The following is a 15,307-nucleotide window of genomic DNA, read 5'->3' as shown; positions in this document are numbered from 1 at the left end:
TGGAAATGTGAACTTTATCCTTACAGCATTGTGGCTTCATCAGAGGTAAAATAAATGCTCAAATCATTGTCTTAAGATATGTGGAAAAGCTGAGAACAAACTGGAGCAAAGTACACTTGGACAAAACTAGGCTGAAACTGATGAAGCTTTCCTGATAGCAGGGAAGTCCAGGGCCAACCCCAGTAATCTAGGCAGAATTAATGAGGACCAAAACCGAAGCTTCAGTTGTGAAAAAGGAGAGGAGAAGATGGACTTAAGAGATGTTTAGGAGAAAGAATTGGCTCCTAACTACATAAAAAGAGGGAGAAGAATAAGAAGAAAGAAGAAGTAGGATGACTGTTGGGTTTTCTGGTTGGAAGATTCACTGTCTAAGGGTGTAGCTAGTGAGGATAAAAACTTAAAAGGAACAAGATTGGAGAGAATAGTGGGTCCAACTTGAGGTGAAGTTGGGGTGTCTGTGGGGTATTCTGTTGAGTTTCAGAAGTCTGGGTCTCAGGAGAGAAAGTCAGTTTTAGGTATGAATTGGGAAGTGACTGAGAGCCGTGAATGTGGTTGAGATCCTGTAGGGACCCCTAAAGGATCAAAGACTGAGCAGACACGTGGAGAGGAGTTAGCAAGAATCAAGAAAATCTAGAAATAAAAATAATATTCAGCACCCTATATTTTAAATTTTATTTCCATATTTCATGTCGACATTCCCCCCTGAAGTGATCATTGTTACTGTCTTTTACAGACACGGTATCTAAAGCTCAAGTAAGCAACTTACCAAGTCACCCAGGGAGTAAATAGCGAGCAACTGTACATTTGTCAGAGGACTCAGGGAGGTCAGTTGGAGCGAAGAGAATAAAGGACATTGGATTTGGCAATCAGGTATTCAGTTGGTAGTTAGGTGAGTTCTAAAGTCTAAAGCTGGATTGTCGGGTGATGAAAGTAGGAGATGAGAAGGGGGATCAGAGAGTGTGTACGTTTACGCATGTGCATGTTTGTGAAGAGAGACTGGTGTGTTGGGTGAGATGGTGACTGGAGCTTACACTTTGGTTGAAAAGAGTGAAGAGGAGGTGACCACAGGTAGAAGAGGGACTAACTAATAGAGGAAGTTTTAGAAAGATAAGGAGGCCAGGTTCAGGAGCGCAGACATGCTCAAAAGGGGTTGTCTCGGGAATTGGGACATTTACTCCTTTGGAACAGTTGAGGAGAAAGAGTCTGTGTGACTATAGATGAGGGTATAGATAGTGAGTGGGAAGGAAGTTGCAAGAATTCATATCCTGAAGGCTGGGTGTTCTCAGAAAAGGTGGAGATGAAATGAGCTGAGGATGAGGTAGATGCCTTGAGGAGGCTGCTGAAAGTTAGTAACAGTTAACTTAGGAAAAAGGAGGCTACAGATGGAGGTGAGAGTTGTGCATAGCTGAGGGCCCCTTGGAGCTCTGTCAGTGGGAATGGATGTTGATGGTGGATTTTTTTTTTCCTGCTTGATAGAGTAATATGATTAATATGAATGAACTTTTAAAATAGAACACACAGGCCTTGCCTGAAACATCATAAGTCAGCGATTCAAGGAAGCTTAAAGATCTGGGGGGAAGGGAGGAGAAGGAGGACAGAGGAACAGGAGGTTGAACGTTAGAGAACTTGAGTTCTACTCTTAGGAAGGTGATCTAATCTTCTGGGCCTCAGTTTTCCCAAGGCTCATATAGCTTTCAGAACTTCTGTGAGATGTGTATATCATCAGACAAAAAGGGTGCCTAAAAAAGATGAGCTAGATGGCTGTCATTTATTTCCCAGGGGTTCTTCCGATAGCAGCTCTTGGGTCAGTTTCAGCTGTCAGATAATGGTGCCCAGGTGGATGCTTTGTGGCTGCTTGTGGCAGTTGGAGAGAGGTCACGAGTCAGAAAAGGAGACAGACAGGAGTGGGAAGCTGTGGTAAAAGCTGCACTTGAGGTAAATGAGTAGATCTGCCCCGCGCCCCACCTGCTGTGTCACGTGGTTCCTTGATAAATCACTGGTCACAGATGACATTTTGTAAGGGAGGGGAGAGTTTTACTTTCATCTTGGTCTTGTTTCCATCTGTATTTTCCTTTCACCGGGCTCCATTTCCCCTCTCCATTAAAAGTGTGCTGTTTTTATGGAAGAGAATTGACCTATTGCAGAAGCCTGAGTATGTTCAGCACCTTCCTTAATTCACACACCTAGAGTTTCTTTGGCCATAGAGAAATCAGAAAAGTTGGCAAGACTTCCTCTCTCTGTTGAGTTGGTTCTGCTCTGCTCCTTTAGAGGGTGTACTCTGCAAGCTGTTTAACCATTTACTGCTCTTCAAAGAATAGGAATAACATTTTAAAAACCCCAGAGGTGTGGCTGGCATTAAAGGTAAATCCAGGTCAGGTTAAGTGGCTCCAGAGATCACTGTAATAATTTAACAAGCCCAGGCAGGTGAAAGGGCACTCTTTTAAGCAGTGAGCCTCGAATCTTTGTCCCTACTCTCACAGATTCTGGAGAAGCCTCAGCATTTCCTTTTTCCCTCATTCCGCTATTATACAACTTAATGCTTGGAAAAATTTTCACAGGAAGTAACAGGGTGTCATAATTTTTGTGAGACATTTTTACAGAATTCACCCTCTTCAGAAGTCTGAGAATACTATTCTCTCTTCACCCACCTGCTCTATTTTCTTAATGAAAGTCTTAATTTCTCCACATAATTCGATATTCTTCAAAGTAAAACATAGTTTAAAAATTAAAACCCTTTAAACTTGAAGTTAAAATGTAGTCTATAAACGTGTTCTTCCATTTCCTGAGAAACAACAGGAAGGATTTGCTTTCTCAAAATAAACGAAGTAGCCTGACTATGAACTCGGAGAAGTAGAGATCAAAGATTCCAGCATGATCACATAATGGGAAATTTTCAGTCATTTTTCTAACCCAGAAAACCAAGTCTAATGTAGTTTTGTTGTTGTTGTTTTGGGTATGAGGCATCAGAAAGTATATGTACAACTCAGAAATGCATCTTGAGCATATTTAAAATGGACTTAGCATAAATGTTGGCTATTTAGTGTTAAATTCCAAGAATTTGTTGCCAAGGTGTATTTGATTTGTATGAACATGAAGCAGTGGAAAATACCCTTCTTGAGCATTAAATTTAGGAAGAACAGAGGACAACCAGCTGATTTCCTGCATCCATTCACCATCTAAACTTTAATTTAAATTCACTAGTTCAGTAAATTATTTCATAGCTGTGCTAGTAGGAGAAGTTCAGCAGCTCAGACACTGAACTGCATTGAAAATAGAATCTCCTACAGGAATTCTGTTGGGTTATGTGTGTGTGTAGAAATGCGCACATTAATATTCATCTATTTCTAGAAACATGATAGGAAAGCCTGTTTTAAAGAAAGGAAGTTGGCAGATTCATATTTGTAGGGAACAGGCAAGATGAGGGAGAAATATATGCATTCATTTTTCATCTGTCATTAATTTGTGCCAAATAATATGTGATTCTTTTTTCCCCAAATGGTGTAAAATAGGTCAACATTTTGAAATATTGGACAGTGTTTATGTTGGGAAGATTCTGAATACATTGAGAACTTTTAGAATTTCTTGTTAGAATAATTTTTTTTTTTTTTTTAACTAGTCTTTCGAGTAAAGGTTGGGAGCTGGGGGTGTAGCTCAGTGGTAGAGTATATGCTTAGCATGCATGAAGCCCTGTGTTTGATCCCCAGCAGAAGAGGGGTGGGGGTAGGGGAACAAGGAGAGAGAGGGGGGAAGGAAGGAAGGGAAGAGGGAAGGGAGATTAAAGGCAAGAGAGCAGATCTCAATGCAGTGTAAGCATGAAGCTTAGGATCTGTGTCTTTCTCAGTCCCTTTATTTTAACCTAAGTCTTTATATTCAAAGTGGGTCTCTTGTACACATCACATATTTGGGTTTTTTTTATCCTACCCAACAGTCTGAGCTTTTAGTTGATATATTTAGATGATTTGTATTTGAAGTGACTTGATAGAATTGAATTAACATCTACTGAGTTTGTAGTTGTTTTCTGTTTATTTATTGCATTTGCTCTTTGTTTCCATTCCCACACCCCCATCTTCTTCTGCCTTCTGTGATTTTTAAGTGAATAGTTTATAGAATTCCCTTTTATCTCAGCATACCAATTATACTTACTTTAAAAAAGTTTTGGTTGGGGATATAGCTCAGTGGTAGAGCACTTGTCTCAAATGTATGAAACCCTGGGTTCAGTCCCCAGCATCAAAAGAAAAAAAGCCAAAAAAAAAAAAAAACTTTTAATGGTTGCCCCAGAGTTTTCAACTGATTTCAATTTTTCAAGGGGAAAAAAAATAGTAATGTTTGTGTATATATATTGCATAGAAAAAAAATTGGAAGTATGTACACCAAGATATTAAGGGTGGTTATCAATGATTGGTAGAATAATAGCTGATTTTTGCTTTATGTTTTTATAGTCTTCTGTATTATCTGATTTTAAAAGTATAAGTATTATCTGATTTTAAAAGCAGAACTTACTTTTATAATCAGAAACAACAGAGCTCTTTTCATTTTTAAAAAGAACCAAGAGGCAGATTACAGCAAAACAAACTGAAAATGTCCTCTGAATCTAAACTTTACACCCTGATTCTTTCTAACTTGGAGTAAGCACATAGTCTCTCAACAGCCTGCAATCCCCAGCAGGGAAGAGAGATTTGGCTGCTTTGCACCTTCCACTGGAAAGACTGTCAACCCTCTCCTGTTCTTCTGAGCATACAGAGCAGTGAATCCTGACAATGACCTGGGAAACAGTTCACTCTGGGCTTGGCATAAAACTTGTTAATACAGAGTGCTTCAAACCCTCTGTCTTCATAACTAAGGTTTTCCCTCATGTGGAACTTCTTTATGCTTCTTCACTATCTTTCAAAAAACTAATGAACAGAAGAAGAGCACTTGAAAACTAGTGTAAAGTAAAGCTTTTAAACAACTTGTGATAGGTTTTGGTTTGCTGTTCTTTGTGGCAGGGTGGAGAGGAGATGCTGGGGGAGATGAGAACAATTGGTGAAGAGATGCTTCATGTGCGGCTGTTGGTCCAGCTCAATATTGAGGCACTTGGGCCTCTTGTAGGCTACAAGAAAAAATTACCATTACTGTTTTTGCCATGTGACTTATATCTTTTGAATTTATTTGGGTTTACATTGTGTTTGAAGGAGGTTTTGCGTGACTGTGAGCAGAATACTCAACAAGAACAACTAAGAGTAGCAAAAGTTTATTTGGGGCTCACAGTTTCAGAGGTCTCAGTCCATAAATGACTGACTCCATTGCTCTGGGCCCAAGGTGACACAGCACATGGCAGAAGGACATGGCAGAGAAAAGCTGCTCAGCTCATAGAGGAGTCAGGAGGGGGTGTCAGGCCCCGAGGTATGCGCACGTGACCTACCTCCTCCAAGCACACCCCACCTGCCTACTGTTACCACCCAATTAGTCCATTCAAACTAGGCTGGATTGATTAGAGTATAGCTGTCACTATCTAGATAATTATTTTACCTCTGAATATTCCTGTTAACACAGTGATTTTTAGGGGCTGCCTCATTATCTAAACATGGACATGGTATAAACCAAACCCAAACGAAGGTTTAAGAAAGTAGCAAACCAGTGAAATAGTGTTTTTGATTTTTTAAAAATACGGTTTTAGTACTAAGTAACTTCCATTGTGTTATCAAGAAAGTCATAAATTTTATAAATACTAGTTTGTTAGCCTGTAAAATTAGGACTATTATGTTTTGTTGCTTGCCTGTGGCATTGAAATAAACAAATTACAAGTGACTTCAAGTCTTCTGAAAGAAAGGAGTCTATAAAAGCAAATGCCTTTTTCTTCCTGTATTTCTAGATGGAAAATTATATATCTCCATTTTAATGTATTTTATTATTGGAGCAAGGGCGTTTCACTGATTCTAAGCGACGAGGTAATAGTCATTTTTTTTTTGTTCTTAATTTTTTTTAGTAGTTGTAGATGGACAGAATGCCTTTATTTTATATGTTAATTTTTATGTGGTGCTGAGAATCGAACCCAGTGCCTCATGCATGCTAGGCAAGCACTTTGCCACTGAGCTACAGAAGTTGACATTTTGATATAAATAAAAACAATCAGAAGAATGTATGAAATAAATATAAAAAGTATTTATTCACACTACACTGATTATTGCAACTATGTTAAAGTTCATGCAAATTTTGAAGGGAACACAAAAATATAAACAATTGCTACTTAAGGGATATGAGTAAAATTTAATTCTCACTTTTGATGTTATTTTACAAGAATTACAGCAGCCAAAAGTCAAGTGTCTAAGATACTTATGAAGATAATCTTAAGATGTTACTGAATTTTTATTATTTATAGTACAAATTCTATTTGTAGTATTCAGTAGACTACAAATAGAATTTGTACTATAAATTGTAGCAAGTAAGAGTAGGTAATTTGACTTCTTTTTCTTACTTATTTCCAAATGAGGAACTTGACATGGAGGGTGGTATCAGCAGAGGGATAGTGATGACAGTCCAGAGACTGTTACTATCTTAGCTCCTGTCTCCAAGCATTTACCTGTGACAGCCTTGGTGCCTTCAGTCTCTTCCTCTGTTTTTAACTTGCTGAAATTTGAAGTGTAGAATTCTGTTTGCCTCTTGCTCCTCAGGTGCAGCTGTGAAAATTACTTGAGTGAGAATGGTTCGGGGCTAAGGACTGTGAATGGAGGAAAGAAATAATCCTCTCATTATTTTAAATACGGGGGAAACAGGATTATGTACAACCCTGCGCTTTCACCCGAAAAGAACAGGTAGCATAATAGGTTATCTTTGCTTTTATAATGTAAACCATAATGCTTTAATAGCTACTCTTAGGAAAAGATTGGCAGGCTCTAATTTCTACTTGCCTTTTCATCCATTTATTTCATGATGATTCCTCTGCATGTTCAATCATTTGCTCATTGAAAAAAGTGAGAGCTTGTGGTTAGCTTTGCCACAAATGCCCAGTGTGAGATCTAGATATTACAGCACTGCATTATAAACAGTGAAGTGAAGATTTTTAAATGACAAAAATTACTTTGAAAGTACCCTGTAAAAATACTGAGCACTAAAAATGTACAGTTTTTAATAGTTACATGTGATATATAAAATATATAAGATATTTATTTGCATAAATGAATTTCCCTTTTTAAGTCTTTAATTCTATATGAATAGTGTATTTTGTGGGACAATAAGGCCCAAAAGCAACATTTTATAATAATATCAAAATATTCTTGGCCAAGTATTATTCCAGTTTGTGTCTGGGGCCTAAAAGTCAAGTAGTTAGTTTGAGTTGAAGGTCATTCGGATCACTTGGTAGGTGAAGGATCTCCTATTTTACCTTAGGCTCATATCTTCCATATAAAGAAAATAGCTATTTAAGCTCTTCTGGAAGACATAGAAACCTATGCACTCTCTGATATGTCTTAAATCAATAACTCTTTATATTAACATTTTTATGATAAAACCTAATTAATTTTTTTTTCTTAAATATATATCATCCTCCATGAAATAACTAACCAAAGACAGGCCCACCTTCATCTTTCTCCTTGGTAAGTTTACCAGTCCTAGAGCTCTTAACTATATCACTAAGTTCATTTTTTTTTAAAGGGATACTTTTGAGATTTTCCTTAATTCTTTTAATACTCTCCATTTTATCTTTTGAAATTATTGATAAGGGCTTTGACAAGAAACCTTGTTAGCCACCATGTGATGATGATCCTGAGTGCAGGCAACGGATGTTGTTGGGAGACAGATATTTGCTTTATCTGAGGAATAAATGTCCTTCAAAATGATAGAATTGGGAGGCTGACAAGAGCCCCCAGGCACTTTGGAAACTTCCATGAGGGGCTGGGGATGTGGCTCAAGCGGTAGCGCGCTCGCCTGGCATGCGTGCGGCCCAGGTTCGATCCTCAGCACCACATACAAAGATGTTGTGTCCACCGAGAACTAAAAAAAATAAATATTAAAAAATTCTCTCTCTCTCTCTCTCTCTCTCTCTCTCCCTCTCTCCCTCTCTCTCTCTCTCTCTCTCTCTCTCTCTATCCCCCCCACTCTCTCTTTAAAAAAAAAAAAAGAAACTTCCATGGAAGGCTGGGCCAGCAGCGGCCTCAGAGGTCACAGGGAGTATATATACCATTCATTGAGGAGCAGTGTATGGGGAAAACTCATGTAAAATACCATCTCTTCCCCATCCTAGCTTTGTGACCCTAGGAGAATAAGCTGACTTCCCCCAAGTCTCGGTTCTCTCCTCTTTAAAAGAAGGGCAAGGGCCTGGGGTTGTGGCTCAGCGGTAGAGCAATCACCTAGCATGTGCGAGGCCCTGGGTTCCATCCTCGGCACCACATAAAAATAAATAAAATAAAAGTATTGTGTTCAACTACAACTAAAAAATAAATATTTTAAAAAAAATAAAAATAAAAGGAAAAATGATGTGAAGACTCTTGTGTGAATTTAACACATGCAAAGAAAGCGCTGTGTAGTTCTCCTTCCAGATGATGGTGATTCTGTGGTTTTTCATTTTGTGCCCTTTTCCTTTCCCTCTGTCCTCCCTTTTTCTGTCTTCTCATTCTTGTAGCACTTTTAATAATTCTGATTTTCTCACTTTTTGTTGTCCTCTTCTCAGTGTATGCCTTAGGTCTACCCCGTGGTGCAAGACACCTTCAATGTCTTATACCCAAGCAAGTCAGTGGTCAGGGATTGATTCTCTGTGACCCTTTGATGACTCCGAAGACATGCACTGCTGTGTTAGCTTCCTGTGGGCTTCTGCTGTACCACTTTCTGCCCCATAGATGAGGGGTCATGAAAGTATCAGTTTGGAGTTGGATGTGTTTAGGGAAAAATCTTTTTATACAAGGATTTATGGAATAGAAATCTACGTTGGTAATGCTTTAGTTTTTTCTTTTTTCACTCTAAGTTTCTGTTTTGGAGCCAGGATTGTAATTGCAAATGTTGTATTTGAGAAAGAAGAATATCAGGTCCAGGAGGGCCAGAAGCATTCATTTTCTTTAAGAGGAACATTTAACATAACTTTGTGGAGTAGCTAAAAGTACTACAGAAGCAACATAGAATTTTAGTCATTATGAACTCTGAAGATCCACTTATTGGCAGAGTGATATCTTTTAGAAGTATGATAGAATCTCATTAGTACATACTTTATGACTGAAAGAGAACTGGTTATGTCATTAGAGAAATACAAATTATTAGAGCTAGAAGGAATTTTTGGGGTCATGCAATGCAATGATTTCCATAATGAAATGGAGAATCAGAGCAATGAAGAGACTTGTTTTTTATAACTCTTTATGTTAGAAAGGGCAAATCAGGGACCTGCAGCTAACGCTAGTATTTTCTTACTTCCCTGTGCAGCACCAACATTCTAGCTACTAAGCATAGGAGTCATTTTTCTTGGCTCAAGAATGTTCTCTATCCTAAGACTAACAGCTTACTAAGGCATTAATGGAAAACTTTCCTTATTTTTACATTCTTTCTTTTGTCCACATTTGATGACTTCATGAAAAGTTTGGTTTATTTGGTTGCCAAAGCCCAGGAATATCTACATAAGCAAGTATTTATTTGGACAATTTCTTTCTTCAATGATCATCACTTTTTGACCTCTTACTCTATGCTGGACACTGTTGTGTATGTGTTTTTTTTTTTTTTTTTTTAATTGTAGATGGACACGTTATCTTTATTTTTTAATGTGCTGAGAATCAAATCCCCCACACATGCTAGGCAAGTACTCTTCCACTGAGTCACAACCCCAGCCCCCCACCACTGTTGTATTTTTAAGGCTTCATGTGTCTCCTCTAGCAGACTGGTCTAACTGTACCCATTTGTCAGGGGAGAAAACAGGCTGGCAAAACTAAAGCAACTTGTTCTAGGTTATACAGCTTGTAAAGGGAAACTGGATCCAGGGTGTGTTCTCCAGAGCACATGTAGTAATTGCTGCCCTTCACTGTGTTCTCCACTCCCCTTGCTGCCTGTGTGCTGGGAGAGCAAAGGTGTGGAATTGAAGATCTTATGTGACAAATGAGCCAGTGGTCATCTGGTCTAGTCTCTTGGCTTTTAGCAGATCAGACACATTTTCCCTGTGATTTCATGGATGAAATATTTAAGACCTTTGATTCTATTCATTTTTTGTTTTGCTTTTTCAAAATAAAAGTGGTATTTTAGTTCTTTGTTATTAGAAAAGTTACAGATCCTCATTTAAAGAAAGTGTAAGAATATAGGAGATGAAAAAGATCATTTAAGTAACTTCAGGAGCTCCATAGTCAGATGATGGAGTGGGTTCAGACGTCAGCTGTATCGTATCGCTTACTAGCTGCTTGACTCTGGGCAAGTTGTCCAGCCTGCTTCAGTTGCCCGTATGTAAAAGAAGAGTAATAATAGTGCCCGCCTTGTAGGGTTGTTATGAGGATTTGGTGGGTTATTTCTAAAACATTTAGAACTTTGCATAGTATCTGCCACACAAGTATGGAATAAATGACATACATCATCACTCATGTAAGTAGTCTTCCTGTCTGTGGCCCCTGAAGGAAGAGGAAGGACCCAGAAAGGAGATCATGCAAACAGGACAGGGGAGGGTTCCCAGGACCCTCTGCCCCTGTTTGCCTTGTTTATAACCCTAACAACCTGGAATATTACTAAAGTTCTCCTGTCTCATTTTCCTCATGCCAAAAATTATTGGGCTTCTCCTTTTTCTACTTCTTGTTTTTAGGAAGCCCATGTAGACGAAGCCTGTTTATTTGAGATCTTACTGTTGCAGGCTAGGCCAGACATGAATTTCCTTTCATGTGATATTTTCTGTGGTCTGTGTTAGTTTAGTTCTTCCTTTGTTTTCTTGTGCTTTAGTGTGAAGAAGATGCCCTGTTTATAAAGAAAGCCCTGGTGTCTTTCATGTATAATGCATTCTTAAACTAATTCCAGTTGCTCTGACCCTTTGAGATTTTAAAATTGCTTTGTTCCGGTTTTTTAAGCATTTTTGAAATATTAAAAATGATCCTGAGGGGGAGGGGTCATGGGAAAATTTTCCCAGAGTTGTTTTGTTTTTTTTTAGGAAATTATGAATTTGTGTGGAGAGGTTTTATGCTGGGTTAAATTTCACCAGGTGCACCGGTCACTTGAACTTGAGTGGGTTCTTTTGATATTTAAATCCCTGTTCCTATGGTACCAAGTGCAGAGGTTGAGTCTCTTAAATTTAAATGCCTGTTACGCCTTGAGCTCTTGCCATTGTCCCATCAAAGAAAGGTCTTAAGTAGTGCCTGGGTTTGCAGTGAAGCACCATGTCAGTAGTGAGGATCAAAAGATTTGTCTGTTCTCTGTTTTTTGTCTTTGAACCAAGAATTTCCAGAGAGAACACAGACTTGTTTTGAATATTGCCGCCTCTGGGTGTGAGTGATTATGCAAGTCATAGTGTTTTTGTTTTTTTTTTTTTTTTTTAAAAAAAAAAACTTCATAATGGATCAGAGATATGAACTAGCAAGGAAAACAAAAGTATTTCTTTCAAACAACTTGTACAAAGCTGTCTTTGAATGTAGGTGGTCCTCAATATCCAAGGATTTGTAATACTTCCATCTTGTGAAAGATACCACTGTCCACAGGTTAACTACTTGAGCATTTTCCGTAATTCCCACTGTACTGAATTGCCAAGTCTTCTAAATTTTTGTCTTAAACTTAATTTCTTCACTTTATCTGATAATCCCTTGAATTTTCCCAATATGCTTCCTCCAGTTGTGACCCTGGAATCTGGCCTGGACTACTGGCAACTGTCTGCCGCTGCCTTCCTTGCCTCTGAGCTCTGGTGCCCTCTATACATTGAAGCCTCAGGTTGGTATGGAGCAAAATATGCAAGAAGTCATGAGCTGTGTAAAGCCCTTAGTGACAACTCCTTATCCTCAAGATTCCTTTATAAAGCATTAAAAACCAGACTCCTTAAGAAAATCTCAGAACCCTCCTAGAGGAAGTCCCTGCCTCCATCTCCAGTCTAGAGCTGTCGCCTCCCTCCACCCCCACTGTTCACTTACAGCCACACAGAACCTCTTTCTGTGCTTCTGATCTGCTTTGTGACCACAAGCCTTTGCACAGGGTGTGTCTCGACCTTAGCACTCTCTCTCCCCTTCTGCTGCTTTGTCTGGCCAACTCCTTCTCTTTTGTCTTTAATTTAAATGTCATATCCTTCAAGTTTTCTTTGACCCCTAAGCTGGATCAGGTCTGTCTGTTGTTCCCATGAACAACAGGACACATGTTATATTTATTTGCCTTTTCTAGTAGATTTAAGTCCCACAAGAGCTTTAATATGTCTGTCTTGTTCCCCACTCACCCTGGCTCACAGTAGGATCTCAAATGTTTTTTGAACAAATGAACATGATCCAAATCACTTCCATATTATTACTTGTAGTAATTATCAAACAGCCTGTGAATGAATTTCTTGCCATTAAAGAAGTTTACAGGAAACCCCTTTTGTTGATATACATTAGCTTTGCTTAGTTGTACCTAATATGTACAGACATGAAATAGATAACATGTATACTTACAGCAGTTATGAAATCATTTGAAACATCACAAGTAAGTACAAACAATACTTTAAAATTCACATGAATATTTATATGATGAGTGCTGTTTTGCCAAAGCCAAATCACCTATGGTAATTTTTTTTGACAAAAATGTGAAGATGTTGCCTTGCCTGTGTAAAGCCATGGGTTCAATCCCCAGCACAGTAAAAATTAAAAAAAAAAAATGTTATTAATTGGGATCCAAGTATAGATTGAGTTCATGTAATTAATGGTACATTATATTAATTATCAATAAAGTGGTTAAATATATATATATAAAAAGTTTAAGTGTCTTACAGGTTCCATAGGATAAAGCCCCAAAGTTAAGTTTGACTTTGATAATAATAATGCACAGAATACTTGCTTGCATAAATACGTTATTTAGAAGCACATTATGGATTGGAAGGCCCTGCATTTCTAACTCAGGACTTTCAGACCCCATCAGACCACAGCTCCGCGCCAAAGAGCAGTCCTTGAGTTACAGATTTTAACGATTTTAATGACTGATAATTTTCTTGCTAGAGATTTAACCATCTTGTTCATTCAAAGGTTAACATTTTAGAGTTACTAAAATCAACATAAAATATATATATCTAATTCAGCTGTCACCAGAATTAGGGACAAATATAATGTTTGTTCATTTTAGTTCAGTGTGCAGTTTTACGTGTCAAACTGTTGAAAGAAGTCAATAGAAACAACTCATTCACACTACTTTGAAAATAACTTGAACACAACACTTTCTTATCATTGGCCCTCTTTGTAATTTTGAAGTGTTAACGTGAAGCCTTCATTCTGCAGTACATTTATGCATAGAACATGCCTTCATGTCATTTGACCTTTGCTTGGTAGTACTGTGCAGACCGTGTGTCCCACCTGCCCCTCTCCTTTTCCCATTATTCTGTAGCAGTTAGTGTAGTATGGTGCTCCACCTCTGTCATTTTATGCCAGCGTGAAATCAAAGTCTTGCTTGAAGAAAGTGTCTTAATTTATACTTCATTGTCACCATGTGTGCGCTTACCATTGTGCCTCAAGTCGCATTGCAGGTGAGGGACATTTGGTGCTACTGCAGTCATAAATCCAACCTGGGCACAATATTGATAACAATGGGTTGTTAACACTCCAGTTTGTATTTATATCAGTTTCTTTTTGATTAACATTGAAATAAAAAGACAAAATGGAAAGATTACCCTGGAGAAGTCACAGGTTCCTGAATGTGTCTGTGTCCTGTTGAGAGATCCTTGTTCCCGTATTTGAGAACACTTGCATCTAGTGCTCAGAGCAGATGGTGCACACACATACAGCCAGAGCATTGCATTTCTGGAAGTGTTCTAATTACTGGTTCATTCCTTTCTTTATGTTTTAGCCTCTTAATGTTATTTCTGCCTTTTACAAAACCCTTTCTTAGAGGGATGGTGAAACTGTTGTCTGGTCTTACTAAGCCAGACAGGCCGTCTACTGGAGTCTCTCTCTGGTCATTTCTGGTTACCTTGGTCCGTCTGCAGCCCTGCCCTTCAGGAGCATAGAATACCTGTTGAGAGGGGTTTGGTCTGCACCCACAGAGCAGCCAGGGGAGTTAAGAGAGGTAGTGAGGATTTTAAGTATATCAGATTCTTTCACATTAAAGGGAGACATTGGTGCTAATGTAAACTCCAAAGGTGAAGGCATTTTTGTTAAGCCAATTTTAACTTTGGGGCTTTAGTCTAAGGACCCAACTTAACTTTATTTGTATATATTTTAAACCATTTTATTGATAATTAATGTACTATACAATTGGCCCATTTAAAGCTTGCAATTTAGTGGTATTTAGTGCATTCACAGAGTTGTGTAGCCATCATCACAGTCAATTTTATCACTCAAAAAAAAACTTTGTACCCACTGAAAATCATTCCTTTTTTTTTTTTAAGATAGTTGTAGATGGACATAATGCCTTTATTTTATTTAGTTATTTTTAAGTGGTACGGAGGATTGCATCCAGTGCCTCACATGTGCTAGGCAAGCACTTTACCACTGAGCCACAATCCTTGCTCTTCCCTATTCTTAATCTTTTTTTTTTTTTTGGCGGGGGGGGGGTGGGTGGGTACCGGGGATTGAACTCGGGGACACTTGACCACTGACTGAGCCCCATCCCCTGCCTTGTTTTGTATTTTATTTAGAGACAGGGTCTCACTGAGTTGCTTAGGGCCTAACTATTGCTGAATCTGGCTTTGAACCTGCCATTCTCCTGCCTCAGTCTCCCAAACTGCTGGGATTATGGTCGTGCACCTCCATGCCTGGTGGTCCTGTTATTCTTTATTCCACTAATCCCTAGTAACCACTAATCTTTGTAGATTTGCCTATTCTGTATATTTAGCATAAAATGGAATTATACAATTTATGTGCCTGTCTTCTTTCACTGAGCATGTTTTTAAAGTTCAATCATGTTGTAGCTCCTGTCAGTATTTTATTTCTTTTTGTTGCCAAATAATATTCCATTGTATAAATGTGCCATACTTTTTAAAGTGTACCATTCAATATTGTTACTTGTATTCAAATTTCAGTATTGTTACTTGTATTCAAATTGTTGTGAAACAGATATTCAGAACTTTTTCATTTCATAAAACTAGAACGAAATGTATCTTGTTTTATTTACCTATTTTTACTGGTTAATGGACATTTGTGTGATTTTCTATATTTTGGCAGTTGTGAATAATGCTGCTAATTAATATTTGCATACAAGGTTTTGGGTGGAGAGATATTTT

The 15,307-nt window shown here is 38.2% G+C and overlaps 1 protein-coding gene across 3 annotated transcripts in view; it reads left to right on the top strand.

The window, feature by feature from the left end:
- Lrrc8d (leucine rich repeat containing 8 VRAC subunit D) overlaps nucleotides 1-15,307 on the top strand; it is a 112,752-nt gene that overhangs the window by 31,021 nt on the left and 66,424 nt on the right. The window contains exon 3 of one of the 3 annotated variants that reach the window (XM_076863542.1): nucleotides 11,749-11,844. The exons of the other annotated variants lie outside the window; for them this stretch is intronic. The gene's annotated coding sequence lies outside the window, so the exon portion shown is untranslated. The remainder of the gene's footprint in view (nucleotides 1-11,748; nucleotides 11,845-15,307) is intronic. 3 annotated transcript variants of the gene reach the window in all.

This window comes from Callospermophilus lateralis, chromosome 7, assembly GCF_048772815.1.
Source record: "Callospermophilus lateralis isolate mCalLat2 chromosome 7, mCalLat2.hap1, whole genome shotgun sequence".
In the NCBI taxonomy this organism is placed as follows: Eukaryota; Metazoa; Chordata; class Mammalia; order Rodentia; family Sciuridae; genus Callospermophilus; species Callospermophilus lateralis.
The sequence above is the reverse complement of the archived record's forward strand: the minus strand, read 5'-3'. Positions and strand labels throughout refer to the sequence as shown.